The 15945-nt window shown below is 30.4% G+C and overlaps 1 long non-coding RNA gene across 1 annotated transcript; it reads right to left on the bottom strand.

Moving 5' to 3' along the window:
* Nucleotides 1-400: 400 nt before the first annotated feature.
* On the bottom strand, nt 401-15594 carry LOC132271853 (uncharacterized). Its single transcript, XR_009469860.1, has 5 exons — nt 15287-15594; nt 12374-12448; nt 11063-11145; nt 4912-8089; nt 401-660 (listed from the first exon to the last, which is right to left on the bottom strand). It is a non-coding gene; the product is annotated as an uncharacterized LOC132271853 (long non-coding RNA).
* Nucleotides 15595-15945: the final 351 nt, after the last annotated feature.

Raw genomic sequence — 15945 nt, 5'->3', positions numbered from 1 at the left:
GATTCTTGAATCTAACTTCGTTCATTTTTTGTTGTCTTGCCAATGGTGTACACAGTGGCACCCATTTCAGTTTGGAATGACCATTTTGCCCTTAGTTCATTTTTTTTCGGGTTGACATTCTTGCTTCATTTGTTGGCTCAACTAAGTTCCGTGGCTTCATGGGGAGTCACTTTGGTGCCTTAGGGAGGATGTACATCTCTTAAGGCCATTTTGCTTCTTTCGCTTCTGCATTTCGGATCCGTTATCGGGTCATCTTTTGGTTCATCACAGGACACACTGGGTTTAAAAATCCAGGGTCGTCACACTGATACCAACTGTGATACACCCTAATTTCGAAACATGGGTTGATCAAATCTGCGTACAAAACCAAGGAATATCAAAACAGTTAAAGTATTTTAAACAAGCACAGAGTACAAAATGAAATAAAAGAATAAATAATACGCTGAAGAAAAACTAATAAATAAAAATTTCTATTAATAACTCGCCAATGGTTACAACTCGGTAATTCCGTAACTTAAGGACCCCTTAACCAAAATCCACTATCCACAAATCCATTAATAATTACTGAAGTAATAATATCCTACTTTGAAATAAAATAGAAAGAATAGATAAGTCCTCCAGTTGCGGATCCTCAACCTTGAGACTTGAACTTCTAATAACCTGAAAAAATAAATCGTGGGTTAAATCCTACAAGCAAGCTTTCTCTACCAAGCCTCTGAAAACCAATAAGCAGATCATTTCTGATCAAAACCAAACCTAATAAAGTTTTAAGTTTAGTAAAAATACACATATGTATAAATAATTATATACAATATAACTTTCACATCCATTAATAAGTTCATTAATTTTCAAAACCATTAAACCAAGATTAAAACATAATCCTGCCTAAACCAATTCACAATCTCCTTCTCTTTTAAAAAAAAAAAAACCTTTTAACCTTAATTCCATTTTAAATAATTATTTAATCATTTAAATAATAAATCATAATCTAAGGAATAATTCCTTTAATCCAAAACCCAATAACCACTAATGAATTATTTTATTTATTTAAATCATAAAACAAAGATTTATGTTTTGACAATTCATCCATGCCTTCTCCAATATTATTTTATTAATATATATAAAATAATACGCTAACTTATAAATACTCGATTATTCTAATTTAAGAATAACAAATCATAATCCAACCTATATATACAATAACCATAGATGAAATTTTAATCATCTAACATACAACAATTTAATTACGCTTTGACAAATCAAACATGCCATTATAAATATATTTATTTATATATTGGCAACTCAACCATGCCTCCTTAAGTATTTTTATTTATACATTGGCAATTCAACCATACTTCCATAAGTATATTTATATATACATTGGCAAATCAACCATGCCTCCTATGTATATATTTTATTCATACAAATAAGATAATATTTTTTAAGCCTTTGGCAACTCACACATGCCTACAATTCATCCATGTAACAATTTTAGACTCAACGATAGTTAATTCATACATAGACATCTCATGCAGATTATAAGCATATCACTAATTTAATAACCAGTCCAGATATATCAAATAAGAATAATAACACTAATAATCTTAATTAACGTACATATATATACACATATATTATAATATATATGTGTATAATCCTTCCTTAATAATCCTTAATTATTTTAAATCACATATACATATATATCAACAATTTATATATATATATATATACACATCTATCCATACAACTCATAAATTAAATAAATCATATATAAATAAATATGTAAATTAATAAATATATATATATATATATATATATATATATATATAATCCTTCCATAACCAATTATTAATTTATTATATTAGTAGCAAATTAAATGCTACTAAATATCATCAAAAATAGTTTCCCATAAATACTCCATCTCGGTTTAAATAATTTTCTGACACTGTCTTACTAAAATGTAAATATCTCCCAATGGGATGGAAATCTGATAATGAAATTAGTACCATTAGAAAGAGGACGAAAAATTCTTAAATTTGAGCTCAATAATGACCCAATTTTGATTTAAGACGACTGAGTTATGACCGTTTCAATTTCAAGTAACAAAACAAGCAAAATAATTAGCTGAACTCAATCGCTACTTTGAGCACAACCGCACCGGATTATTTCTCCTCCATCAATGCTCCAGATCTATGGGCGCACCAACTCCCATGGTTTGCGCTGCGTAGGATTAAACCACAGTTGACCAGACTTAATCCATGGTTCAGATTCGCATACGCACTATATTATCACGTATCGCGATGCACCGGATCATTCCTCTTAAGATTAAATAAACTAATGGCCCAGATCAGCTTGTACATCTATTTACCATACTCGCACTACACTGGATTATTCACCTTGGTTTAATACGCCGACACAGACCTTCTTGCATATATATATATATAAACAGTATATAAATATATATATTTATATGTATAATTATTTTCCTCACAAATAATAGGAAAATAAATTCCTAAAAATATAGAAAAATATCAGAAAAATTCCAAAAAAATTACATAACAATTCGAGAAAATAAATAAATCCTAATTAACCCTCTTGAGTCACAAATCCACCTATAGATTGATTTTAAAATATATATATATAACACTTATACATATCAATTAAAATCCAATAATCTAAAAATCGAATATAATAGTTTATATTTTTAATTATTCCGATCTAACCATGATTTTTAAACAAATAAATTTAATTAAAGCGTTGATACTCAAGGTGAAATCTTTATGAGTTCAAAGAGGAAAGACAGAAAAGAACTCGCCTGAAGGTTTCGAAACGAAACTGACGCTTCAAGCTTTGATTGTCTCTTCCAATTCCGCCATCTTCTTTCTCCGATCCAGCATCCTCTTGTTAGCCTTCTCTTCTCCTTCTCTCTCTCTGTCTCTCTTATTTTTCTAACGTGTAAAACTTTTAACTATAAAACCTCATGTGTATATTTATACACATTAAAATCCAAATCATATTCCTACTATGACTACCAAATAAAATAATAATCTTTAAATATTATATATACACATCTATTATATATATATATATATATATATATATATATATATATATACATTTCCTTCCATGCTAATACTTAACTAATTAAATCATACACACACACACACACATATTTATATTAATAAATATATATATTTCCTTCCATAATAACTATTAATTAATTATATTTATATACATATAATTATGTGAAGTTAATTATTTAAATATCTTTATAATTAACTATGGGCCCTTATTAATTAACTCAACAAGGCTTCATTCAAGCCCAAGACCATATCCATTGGTCTCACTCCTCTTAAGCCCAAACCCATTAACTTAAATAAATAAAACAATTAAATTAAATCTAATAATTATAAATAATTAACAATCAATTCACACAAGCATAAATACACACTTTACCAATTAACAATTCAATCATAGCATTCTACAAATCAAAACATCACACCAATTCAATCAAATATAATCGCGAAATATAATTTAATACAAATAAGACAATTAAATCATAACACTCAATTAACTAAAACAAATCATTTAAAAATTTTAAAAAAAATAAAGGCAATTAATCCCAAATAAATTAAACAAATCATTTAAATAAAATAAAAGTAATTAATCTCAATCAATAAATCATTTAAATTATCAGGGTATTACACCACTTACCTTTGAATGACTAAATAAAGGGATTTACTATTTTTATGCATTGTGTTTTTTGTTATATAAACCATATTTTATCATTTAATATAAATAGAACTTCTCAAAAAAAAAATAATAATAAAAAATAAAAATAATACAAGCAAACAAACTAACTAACTAACTGTATAGCTTTTGTGATCAATATATCCTAGTTAACAATTCAATGATTTTCAATCAAATTTCTAGATGGACTAGTGCACAAAAACTATGATCTTAAGAGATTTAAATCTAAAAATCTCCTAATCAATATTTATCAAATCATCATGTATCTCAATTTGCATTCAAAGACAGATCATAAATTCACTGAAATAATTTTCACATATATTATCATGAAAAATATGACTAATGCCTCAAAACCTTAACCAAACCTTAAAAAGCGATCCAATGGTAACAAAAATCTTCAATTAACACATTCCAAGATCACTAATCATCTTAGAACTTAGTGTGAAGGTTTTGCACCCAAAGTCCTTTTGGAAACAAGTTTCAAGGACTCAATTGGTACATAATTAATCAAATCATCCTTTTTGATCCACACAGTTTTTACTCTCAATTCCTGAAAAGCTTTTTTAGATTTTACCTCTTTCTAAGGCAAATTTCTAACTTTATAATTCTTAGGTGAACCAAAATTCTTTTTCCTTTTAGAATGCACCTTTTTCTTTGTATGAACCTCATGAGAATTAATTTTAGAAAAATCTTTCTTTTTCCTTTAAAGGCATGAATGATGGTTATGTCCATTCTTATCACAAAAGGTGCAATACAACAATTTAGGCACATATGAATCTCGTGAGAATGAATTTTAAAAAAATCTTTCTTTTTTCTTTGAAGGCATGAATGATGGTTATGTCCATTCTTACCACAAAAAGTGCAATATAACAGTTTAGGCACATATGACATATCTGAATGCAATTCTTCAACCAAACTTGGATTTGGCATAATATGATCAATAGGTTTCACAAAAACTGTTTTACCTTGACTACTAGATGAACCTTTTACAAAACCTAACCCAGTTTTATCATTCACATTCTTACCCATGTAGATCATCTTATTCAACTTGACTTGACCAGCAGTAAAACCTATCAGTCTATCCTGTGTCATTTTCAATTCAAGTTCAGTATTTTCAATTCTCGGAGCAAGATATTCTTTCAAGGAGTTAGTATTACTTACCTTATCTTCAAGAATGATGATCTTCCTGTTAAGATCAAAGATGATTAAATTGCTTTCAAAAGTTTTTCTTTTTCCTTCATCAATCTATTTTCTTAGATTTTTCATTCTCTTCTTTTGCTTGAATAAGCTTCTTTGCTAACTTGTTAACAGCCAATTTGACTTCAATAGTCTCTTCGAACATATTCTTCAATTTTTCTTCATCCTCTTGAACCTATTCATCAAGAATTTCATTGGCTTCATCATCTGAAATGTCAGAGTTAGACAAAGAAACAATATGAAGACCTTTATTTAGAAAAGCAACATAAGAAAAATCATTGCAATCATCATGAGGAGATTCATTATCACTGGAAGCAGAATTTTCAGAAACAGAAACTTTCATTGTTTTTCCTTTATTCCTATCATTTTGATCTTTCTTAAAACTAGGACAAATATTCGCTGCGTGACCTTTGCCACCACAATTCCAGCAAGTGAATTCAGTTTTTTTTTTTTTTTTTTTCTACTTTTTTTACTTTCATTTCATTTATTCTCAATTTTGACCCCTTGTTAAAAAATTTAGGATTAGCCCCACTGTCATTCCTTCTCCTCTATTGTCTTTGCAAAAACTGATTAAATTGCCTTGAAATAAAAGCAACATCATCATCAGAATTTTCATCGATAGAATTATTAACCTGTGTTGATTTTAAAGCAATAATATTTTCCTTCTGATTTAGATCAAAATTTTGCATCTCAAAATTTTTCAATGAACCTATAACTTCATCTACTTTAGAAATAGACAAATCCCAGTGCTCAGTAATAATTTTTACCCTTATTTGAAATCTTTTAGGTATAGACCTTAAGATTTTCTCACAGATTGTCTTATCACTAACTCTTTTGCCTAAGTGACGCAGGTCATAAATAATTTCAAGAAGACTAGAATAAAAATCAGAAAATGATTCATCTTCTTTCATCACAATGTTCCCAAAGTTATGATAAAACATTTGGATTTGGACAACTTCACCTTTGAAGTCCCTTCATGAATAACTTACAAAATATCTCAAGTAGCTTTAGCAGTTTTACAATCAGAAATTCTAACATACTCAGATAGAATAACAAAATTTATAATTGCATATAAGGCTTTTCCATTAGCATTATTAAGCTCAATTTCAACTGCAATAAAGGTAAAAGTATCTTCAAAACTTAAGTTACTTTACCATCCACAGTTTTTTCTTTTGTAGGTGGTGTATAACCAGTTTCAACTACAGTCCAAACTTTACCTCCTAAACTTTGCAAATAGGCTCTCATCATAGATTTTTAAAAATTATAATTATTTCCTTCAAATAAAGGACCACGTTGATTATAACCACATTTTTTCAACGCATAAGACATGATGAAACAAATTTTTGAAAAACTAAAAAACTTTCCATGAAGATCAATTCAATGTGTAGAGATTGGCTCTCATACCAATTTGTGAGCTGTGCAATGGAAGATAACTTGTGTAGAAAGCTTTGTATTTTAAAAATAGATCTGTGTCTTTCTAACTTTACTTATTTTAGCAATTAATCAATTAATCTCATGCAAGATAAAATAAAGTAAAGTAATAGAGTTAGAGATGACACCAGGATTTTTAGCAAGGAAACCCAATTAGTAAAATAGACCAACTGTTTGAGTAAGAAAACCTTGTGGACTGTGCAGTCCAAAGTAAACCGATCCACTATGTTTGAAACAAAGTACAATGGACTTTGACTCAGGCTCACACACTATCACTCTACCAAACACCAATTGTTAACAGTCCTCTTGCTTTGCGACGTCCCGTCCAACAACAGCTCTTGACCTCAGGCTTACTCTTGATCTATGTAGAAGGCTAGGATTACTGGTAAATCAAACAACATTCTTCGAATGTTTTGACCCTTTCAAAGTGTGATCGCTTCACCTCTGTTCTTCAAGATTTGAATTTGATGTAGAATAATTAGATCTGCTTTCTCTGATCGTTTGTAGATACTTCGATCATGATCAGGAATTTGAACAACACTCTAAACTGACTCTTGTGTTATGTGTGTGTTCTAAAAAGAATGACAGAAAAATCAACTTTGATTTTCTGTAAAAATATCTCTCTAATAGGCTTGTAAGAATTCTGAAGTTATAGTGTAGAAACCGTATCAACTTAGATGAATTTCAATGTTTATATAGAATTTTCAAAGACCTAGACATGCATAGGAAAATGTAATTTTCTGCATAGGATTATTGGTAGTATTCTAAACCAAATAGGAAGGAAAATCATAATAGGAATGTGACGACCCTGGATTTTACAACCCAACGTGTCCTGTGATGACCCAAAACGTTGATCCGGTAACGGATCCGAAATGCGGAAGCGAATTATAAAACCAAAGTCTTTAGAGGTGTACGTTATCCCTAAGACACAAGAATGGCCCTTGGAGGAGTTTTGAGACTCAACAGAAGCAAAACGAAGACAAGGGTCACAACAAGAAATTCGGGTTTTAGGGACGTCGAAACTGTCCTTAAAAGCCCGGAATCCGTCCCTAAAAGTCAAATTGGTCCGTGATTAAAAGTAGCATGCCAAAAGAGCTTTAGGGACGGTCAAAATTGACCGTGACAAATACTTTTGACTTTTAGGGACAGTCAAACTATCCCAAATAACACCGTCCCTAAAACTTTTTAAGAACGGTATAGACTATCCCCAATACCTATAGTATTAGGGACGAATAGACCATCCCTAATACATTATTTTTAAATTATAATTATTGTATTAGGGACGGATGGACTGTCCCTAATAAATTTATTATTATTATTATTATTATTATTGTATTAGGGACAGATAGACTATCCCTAATACATGATTTTTTTAATTATAATTATTGTATTTGGGACGGGTAAACTATCCCTAATACATGATTTCTGTGGGTTTAACCATTCCGGATACATGCAAAATATAAACAAAATAGATCTACAATAACATTCAAAAAGATATTACTAGTCATAAAACAAAATAAACCCACAATATATATATTCAAGATCCATAAAATCTCCAGTTTTCTGAACAAAAACTAAAACCTTGTCCGAATCCACGGCAATATCCCTTCCTTATACCTAGTTGGTTTTGCACTATCTCAACATCATTTATGGTTGGACTCGTACCATCAGAATTTAGAGAATTTTGTGCAGCCTTTTCTTTCATTGCATCCTGCAAAATATTTAAGTTCGCTATCAAATTGAAAGAATATGGCATAGGAATAAATCATATGCAAGCTAGAATATTAATCTCAATAGAGAGAAAAAAAAAATGCTTATTGAAATGCTTATTTTCAAAATGGAAGGATGAGTTTGGACACACTGCAATGACAAATGACAACTGATATTAATTGTAAGCACTTGTTAACTGAAAGCAATCTACTTTAAGGAAACATTTTGAATACTTTACACATATTCAAGATCTGATAGTAGAAACTAGAAACAAAAATGTCATATTCTCAACATTTCATCATTCTCCCCTCTTAAAGAAATTCATAATACAAACCAGACCTTTAAATTTATAAAATATCTCACTTGCACAACAAAAAGGGCAACACAACTTCTTCTACAAACAGGTGGGTTTGCAAACTCACCCTCTGCATTATAAATCTTAAATGATGTAAATATACAACAAATCCTCATATATAGTAATAACATGAACCAAACAAATGAACATATAATAGAGCTATTAGATGCCAATAAACAATATCAACAGGTGTTATTTAAAGAAACTTCCACAACCAATTTGGGTTTCGTAGAAAAAACAAAGTTATTATTTCGCATATTCAAAGGTAGGAATTCTAATTCATAGGGCTGTAACAGAATGATATTAGATGAGTATTTCATAATTTTGAGATATTGAAATATTCTGAAATTTAGTGAAGCATAAAAAAGCAGATTATCCCCCTTATAACACTAATAATTACTAGTAAATGTGAAATTTAATGAAACACCTACCCAGAGATACTCAATAGATCTGAAATTTAGTGAACAAAATCTGCTCCCCGCAAACCTAATTTATAGTGACTTAAAGCAAATGGGTATTAAAAGTTAATATATATATATATATATATATGATCTTTTGTATTGTGAAGGAGTTGAAAGGATGGAAGGAGTAAATAGGGATGAAGAAACATATAACATGTTGAGCACACTTGGGTTAAGGCCACCAAACTGTGAGCACAAGTGTGTAAATTGTGTACCTTTTTGTTAGTTATTGAATTTTCAAATAATTTGGTACTACCTAACTAGGATCAATACATTGAATGTATTTAACTGCCAATTGATTGTTTAGGTATCAATCATGTTAACTAGGATGCACTTTGACAGCTTGGAATCATGAAACCATGTCCGACCCATGCATCATTTCATCCTGCAATTGACGTTAAGTCTGATAATTGAGAATTGAGATACAAATTAAAGAGAAAAAGACTTGTACCAGAAAAAAGTAAAGGCTAAACTAATCACATCAAGAAAAAGATATTTTAATGAGTTTGAGGGGAAGTATCTTAATAAAACAATGCTCAAACTTAATTTTTTTTAATGAATTTTTATCGCGAGTTTACAAATTCTCTCTATATCTCTTTCTCCCTCTTTGTTTTTGTTATTCTCAATCTCTCAGTCTCTCTAACTTATCTCTTTCAATCTAACTTTTCACTCCCCTCATATTTCATCTGACCTTCTAGCCTGACCTCATCTTCTCATTCTCATCCCCTTTTTTCATTCTAGTTCTATATCAATTTGGTATGACAACACTTTCTGTCCTACATCACAAACCCATTAGCATTTGTTTACCACAATTTTTATTTCAAACAGTATATATGTTATTCCTATCACTATTTATTCTTTCAATTAATTTAAATCTTGTTTCTTGTTTAGAACTAGTTTTATGATAAAATTACAAGTTACTACAAGAGACTTATTTGAGATAAGTTAATCCTAGATGTGATGCAACTGCGTACAATTCAAAAACAACATAATAAATAAAGGCCCACTAGAATAACAAAGCTATGAATATAGGTATCAAATTATACCATCTCTTGGAATAATTTTTTTAAAAATAAAGACCAATCAAAATTGGGTAAAACTTCTTCAGTTGATCCTGGTCCTGCTATATTTTGGTTCGGGAAAGTATCCATTAAATATATTTTTTATTTTCTATCCAGCTTTTTATCCTCAGATAGGGGGAGAAAGAGGAAGAAACTCAAGAATATAAAGGAAGAATTATCAATTATCTAATCTTGATGTTCAGGGGTTGTCTATGCTTCTAGATTACGGGTATAATTGAAAGTTAAATTGAGATTCTCATTGGGAAGTCCACACCTCCATTGATTATGTGAAGTAATGGATATTATGGATAAACATCAAACATAAAACTTGCACTATGTTGACGTGCCTTCTTAATAAAATGAATTTGAAGGAATTATATATAGAAAAATAGTGTTCTCAAGAGTTTTTCTAATCCATATCCATATTCCTCCCACCACTTGTATAATAGTGAAGGAACACAAATACAACATTTTAAACTATGGAAATAATGCCTATTTTGTGTACATTATCCAATTATTAGTCATTTTTTGGATTTTCCCTTTTTATTTACTATTTCTGGTTGATTGAAGATTTGGTAACCAACTATCTCTATAGTTAATACAATGTGCAAATATCTAAAAGGAAAGAGTAAGGTTAAAGAATTCAATAATTACTGGTTTTCAAATAAAAAATCTCTCTCGTATTACAAAGAATTAGCTCAACCATTACACTAGATATTATTACTGCTGCTAATGTACAAATATTATGTACATTACACTGATTAATGCACATTTCAGGGTATCAGTCACATATCACCTGACAATGAACTCCAAAATTTTTGCCTCACAAAAGGGTGAGTAAAAAAAAATAGAAAGTAAAAAAATGAAACATTATTCCTAAATGGTCCATTGATGCAGGTTTTGTCTAAAAAGGTAAAGCAAATCAATACTTTTAAAATAAAAAATATAAAAAAAATATCTCATATAGCACAACAATAAAAAATATATATATAACAGCTTGGAGCCAAAAAAAAAAAAAGAAAAGAAAAAGAGCACCACCCTACATCTGGAAGATAAACAGCAGAAGATAGGGCGGATCAAAGAACCATGGCACATACCAAGAACAGATGCCGACAGAAGCAGAACAACAAAACCAATCTGATACGAAGACACCCATTCCACATGAACCAAAATAATGACCCTGCAAGTGGAAAGAGCCAAATCCCTTGTTTCATTAGGAAAAAAATTAAATTAAACAAAATAAAAAATGAAACCTGTAATAATATCACAGAAATTCATAATGAGACTGAAGTGTTAAGTATCAAAATCTTTTAAATCCTTCTAACCATTACTTTCAGTAACAAAACATATAAGGATCTTTCAATCATAAACTAGTTTTGTTACAAGATCCATATCTGTTAACTGGAAATGTCAGGACATAATAAAGGCCATATAACCATCTCAGTCACACTTTTTTTAGCATGCTCCAAACCAGCTAGAGAATGGACAGGCAAAAAAAAAAATGATTAAAACAAAATGTCCAAATACATAAACTTACTACGAAGGAGGGGGACTTTGTAATCCCCCTTCTTTTTTTTTTGCTGTTGTTAAATACTCAAAGCCATCTTCCAGTGTCTAATAAAAAATAAAAATCACCTGTCACTATCTAATTTGACTATTCTTGATTTGAGGTGAAGGGAAACATGTTCACAAAACTTTACAAACTTATTTCAAATCCAAAATTATAAAACAAATCTCGTGAAGGTTCATGACAGCGTTCTTTTGTAATATCAAGTTAGAAAACTGAATATTATTTAGGCATCTAACTATTTCTGCAAGCAAAATACTTTTTCCAAAAAAAAAGAGGTAGATATTTCATTCATCTCAGTTTTTTTTATTAGTCATGATAATTAGATCATACTGGAAATTTTATTAATGGTAATCAATCTCCCCACAACACAATCTAATAACAGTGGAAGATTAGTATCCCTTGGGCATATTTCTGTGTTTGAAGATTGTAGTGTACTGAAAAAATAAAAATAAAAAATAAAAGGAAATGGTTTTGAGAAGTAGATAATATACCAATTTTGTTCGGGTAGTTTGTAATATGGTTTATACTTGCACATAATTGAGAGAATTCATGCCAGTAAGATTACGAACAGGACCAGTCAGTTTATTATTGGACAAGTACCTGAAAGTGGATAATTAAAAGGCTCTATTGGTAAACAAAAAAAGAAAATGCAGGATAATGTGGAATTCCTAAAAAACAAGTATAAATGCTTAAGTTGATGAGTTTTTTCTTGTCTACTTACAGCTCACTGAAATGCGAGAGGTTGTTAAAGACTCAAGTATGCAAAAATGTAGGTGCAACAGCATCTTAAAGACTCAAATGTATAAATCTTGTAACTAAACAATTCAAAGAAACTTACAAATGCATTAGCTTCATGTTTGAGCTAAAAAGCTAGGATGGGATTTCACCAGAAAGCTTATTTATTCCAAAATGACTGCAAATAACAGATAGAAGCTTAGGTAAGCAAAACAAATTAAAGTAAGAAAATTAAAATAAAATAAAATAAAATAAAATAAAAAAAGATGATGATGAAGCAAGTTGGACCCATTAAATTCGAATTCCACATAATTATAATTCCAAACTAAAATCTATTTTGTGCAGCCAAAAACCCCTTAATAGACAATTCTTGTAAGTGTTATAAATCTGTCCAAATCAGTTTATATTCTAGCAATTGTCCATGAAACAACAGAACCAGAAAAACAGCAACTATTGCAGTGTAGACTTCTGAAGAAAGTTGAAACCAAATCTAGTCAAAAAAGCATTCACTACAAACAACACAATATATATATTATTTATGATTTCTACCCATTAGAAAACAACTGCTTCACCCACAAAATGGAAAATCTGAAAAAGAAAAAGAAAAATAAAAAGAATACAGGAACTGAATAATTTGGTTCCTTGTGCTTGAAATTTGCAGAATATATATATATATATATTATAACATTATCTTTCCTTGCACTGTTTAGTATTCTGAAAGCTGCCATCATTTCAGCTCATTCTGCACTCATGGAATTTAAAAGTTCATGTCTTAAGCTGGGCCGTCAACGGGCACAGGTCGGCCTAAAGCTTGGTGGGATCAGCAACTATGTTTAGATCAACAACAATAATTAGACACACTTTATTATTCTAAACTCATTAACAGTCAGTGAACACATTAATGATTTATCAATTCAAATTTCTCTCTACTACTGAAATTAACATGTCAAAGATGCTGACAATCCTATCACTAGATTTAGAAAAAGGCCTATATATCTGTAAAAGTTTCATCTACTACTACAACATCAGACTTCCAACACTAGCAAAAAAAAAAAAGGCAAGATAGAGAAGAGAGGATTTAAAATTAGTGTTGTAGATATCCATTCCTGCTTGGCATTCATTTTGAGTGGCCAAGAGCAGCAGAAAGTTGAAGGTTTAGCTTATATATGGGTGTCGACATCTTCGGTCAAGAACAGCAAACCAACCCACAACAGTTGAAAACTGATTTTGAAGTCTGGGATGCTATTCAGATTTCATATGTTAATCTAATATATATATAAATAAATAAAAACCATACGTTAAAACAAAAAATAAATGTCTAGAATTATTCTAAAAAATATCCTCAGCATTATCCTACAGAATATCGCATTTACACATATCTCAAATTTCTCAGCTTCATATCATATTGCTATCTTTCCAATCAATTACTAGTTCTTTCAATATTTATTGAAGTTACTCTTCGATCCTAAAGATAAGAAACAAAGCAAAGTACTAGTAAAATGAAACACTATATAAATATCTAGTACACAAATCCATTTCACTTTACATTTCATGGTGTTAATAGGAGGAGGTAGATAGTGTGAAAGATTAATGCAATCCCATTGTATTTGAGGAGTCAATTTTACATGTGTACACCAACTAATTAATTCATCAATGTCAAAAGAAGAACAAACATATTTATAAATACATAACTCAGAGTTTAATTTGATATATAAGATTACAAATTTAACAAAATCAGTGCATTCCATGTCTTGAAAAGCTTACTTATTACATACACTAAACAATGAACATTGGGCTTCGCTATCCAGAAGACATACAAACTCTTATCAACTGGTTTAATTTGATTGCATTGCTCTTTAAGCAACTAAATATTTAGTCGTTGCTAAAATCAAAAGAGATTGTTATGTTTCTTAAATTCCAATCAGATGGAAATAGTGGTTTTTATCATCATTTATAACTTGATTTATCATGGAAAAGAATTTAATATTTATGCTTTTAGTTGGTATGCTATATTAAAATTATATATACATTTGAAAATCAGGAGATAGAGCTACTATATCCATATGATCAATGAAAGACCTCTATACATAGTATTTAAGCCCGAGTCTTAGAAAATGGCTTAGGAAGAAATGCAGGCTGCCATGGCTTTTAATTCATCACCTCCTTCAGAAACTTTCCCAGAACAATCCCAAGCCCCATGTTGTACATCTACCACATCCAATCTCAGTTTCAAAATTTTCACCCCCTTAAAAACCTGGGGAACACTAGGGACTGACCTACAAAATTATGTGAGGGTGTAACTATTACTATCCCGAATAATCCAAGCTAGAAAACCAATCAAGCAAACAAGCAAGCATATACCAAATTATACAAGAAAGTTAATAACCCAGTAAGGCCAGTGCATCCTCCAGCTAAAGAAGAAGAAAATTAAACAAATAAAAGGCTTTAAGAAAACATTGCACATGGAGCTTTATACATCCACTGAAAATTTTCAGAATCAATCATAACTTCCAACCAAGTATAGAGAGATTCATATTAGAAAAAAAAATGAAATGTTAAAATGTCATGTTTGCAAACTTGAATTCGTACATTTACTACCATTAGCCATAAGCAACAAAGAATCGCTTCTATAAATGTGACTTTTTTCCTAAATTGAACACAATACAACAAACAAAATAGATATAGAACCCATAATTCAAAGTGATTTCACAGTGTAACAAGCACATAACGAGTTTTTTAACAACCACATAACAAGTCAAACTCATTATATCTTAAACTTGTATTTCCCACAGCAATTCAGACTCAGACCACAAGCCGACTCCATTTGTAATTTACCCCTTCGATTGTTAGGCCTTTTACAATTTCGAAACCCTACAACATGTATTTGCATAAAAAAAACTATGGTGAGGATTATTAAACCAAAGTGATATGAATGTCAAATTAAAGACAAGGGTTCTCTGAAAATTGAAGAAAGAGGCATAATCCCTAACATTGTAAAAAAATAAAAATGTTGTACCTTATGATTAAGAGTAGCTGTTGGAACGATTAGGTCATTCGGCCTTTGCTTCTAGAAGAAGGTGAAAGAGTCTCTGTCTTCCGCGACGGTGGAAAAGGGTGGAAGAGCTAGCCACTGTCTTCTGCGAGGGTGGAAGAGGCGTGAGGGTGGAAGAGGGCTTGAGGTGGGTTGAGAACTGAAGTGGTCTGAAGATCGACTTTAGGTATGATATTATAATTTTGGATGTAATGATATATATTAAATGACATAGTTTGATGTATTTTGTAAAATAAAATAATTAAATATATTATAATTTTGATCGTACCAAACAAGGAATGAAGCGCCGCATAATTTTTTGTGGAATTGGGGACGGGGTTTTTAAAGTTTTAGAGACATGCGTAAAGACCGTATCAAAAAAGAAGGCTTCAGGGATAGTCAAGAAGGATTTAGGGATAGTTTTATAGACTGTGCCAAAAAATAAGGTTTTAGGGACAGTTTTTGTAGACTGTGCCTAAAAAAGAAAGTTTTAGGGACTGTTTTTAAGACTTTCCCTAAAGGACAGTCACTAAAGCCCAAATTTCTTGTAATGCGGTATCAAAACCCTACCTAAAGAAGGACGAAAGGTAAAATGGTCATTTTACCCGAAGATGAAGGAATTTGACTTCCAACAAGTCAAATGA

Source organism: Cornus florida, unplaced genomic scaffold, assembly GCF_030987335.1.
Source record: "Cornus florida cultivar Cherokee Brave unplaced genomic scaffold, ASM3098733v1 CherokeeBrave_3.0.0_Hap2_Chr08, whole genome shotgun sequence".
NCBI classification, from domain to species: Eukaryota; Viridiplantae; Streptophyta; class Magnoliopsida; order Cornales; family Cornaceae; genus Cornus; species Cornus florida.
Note: the sequence above shows the minus strand (reverse complement) of the source record. Positions and strands in the feature narration are given on the sequence as shown.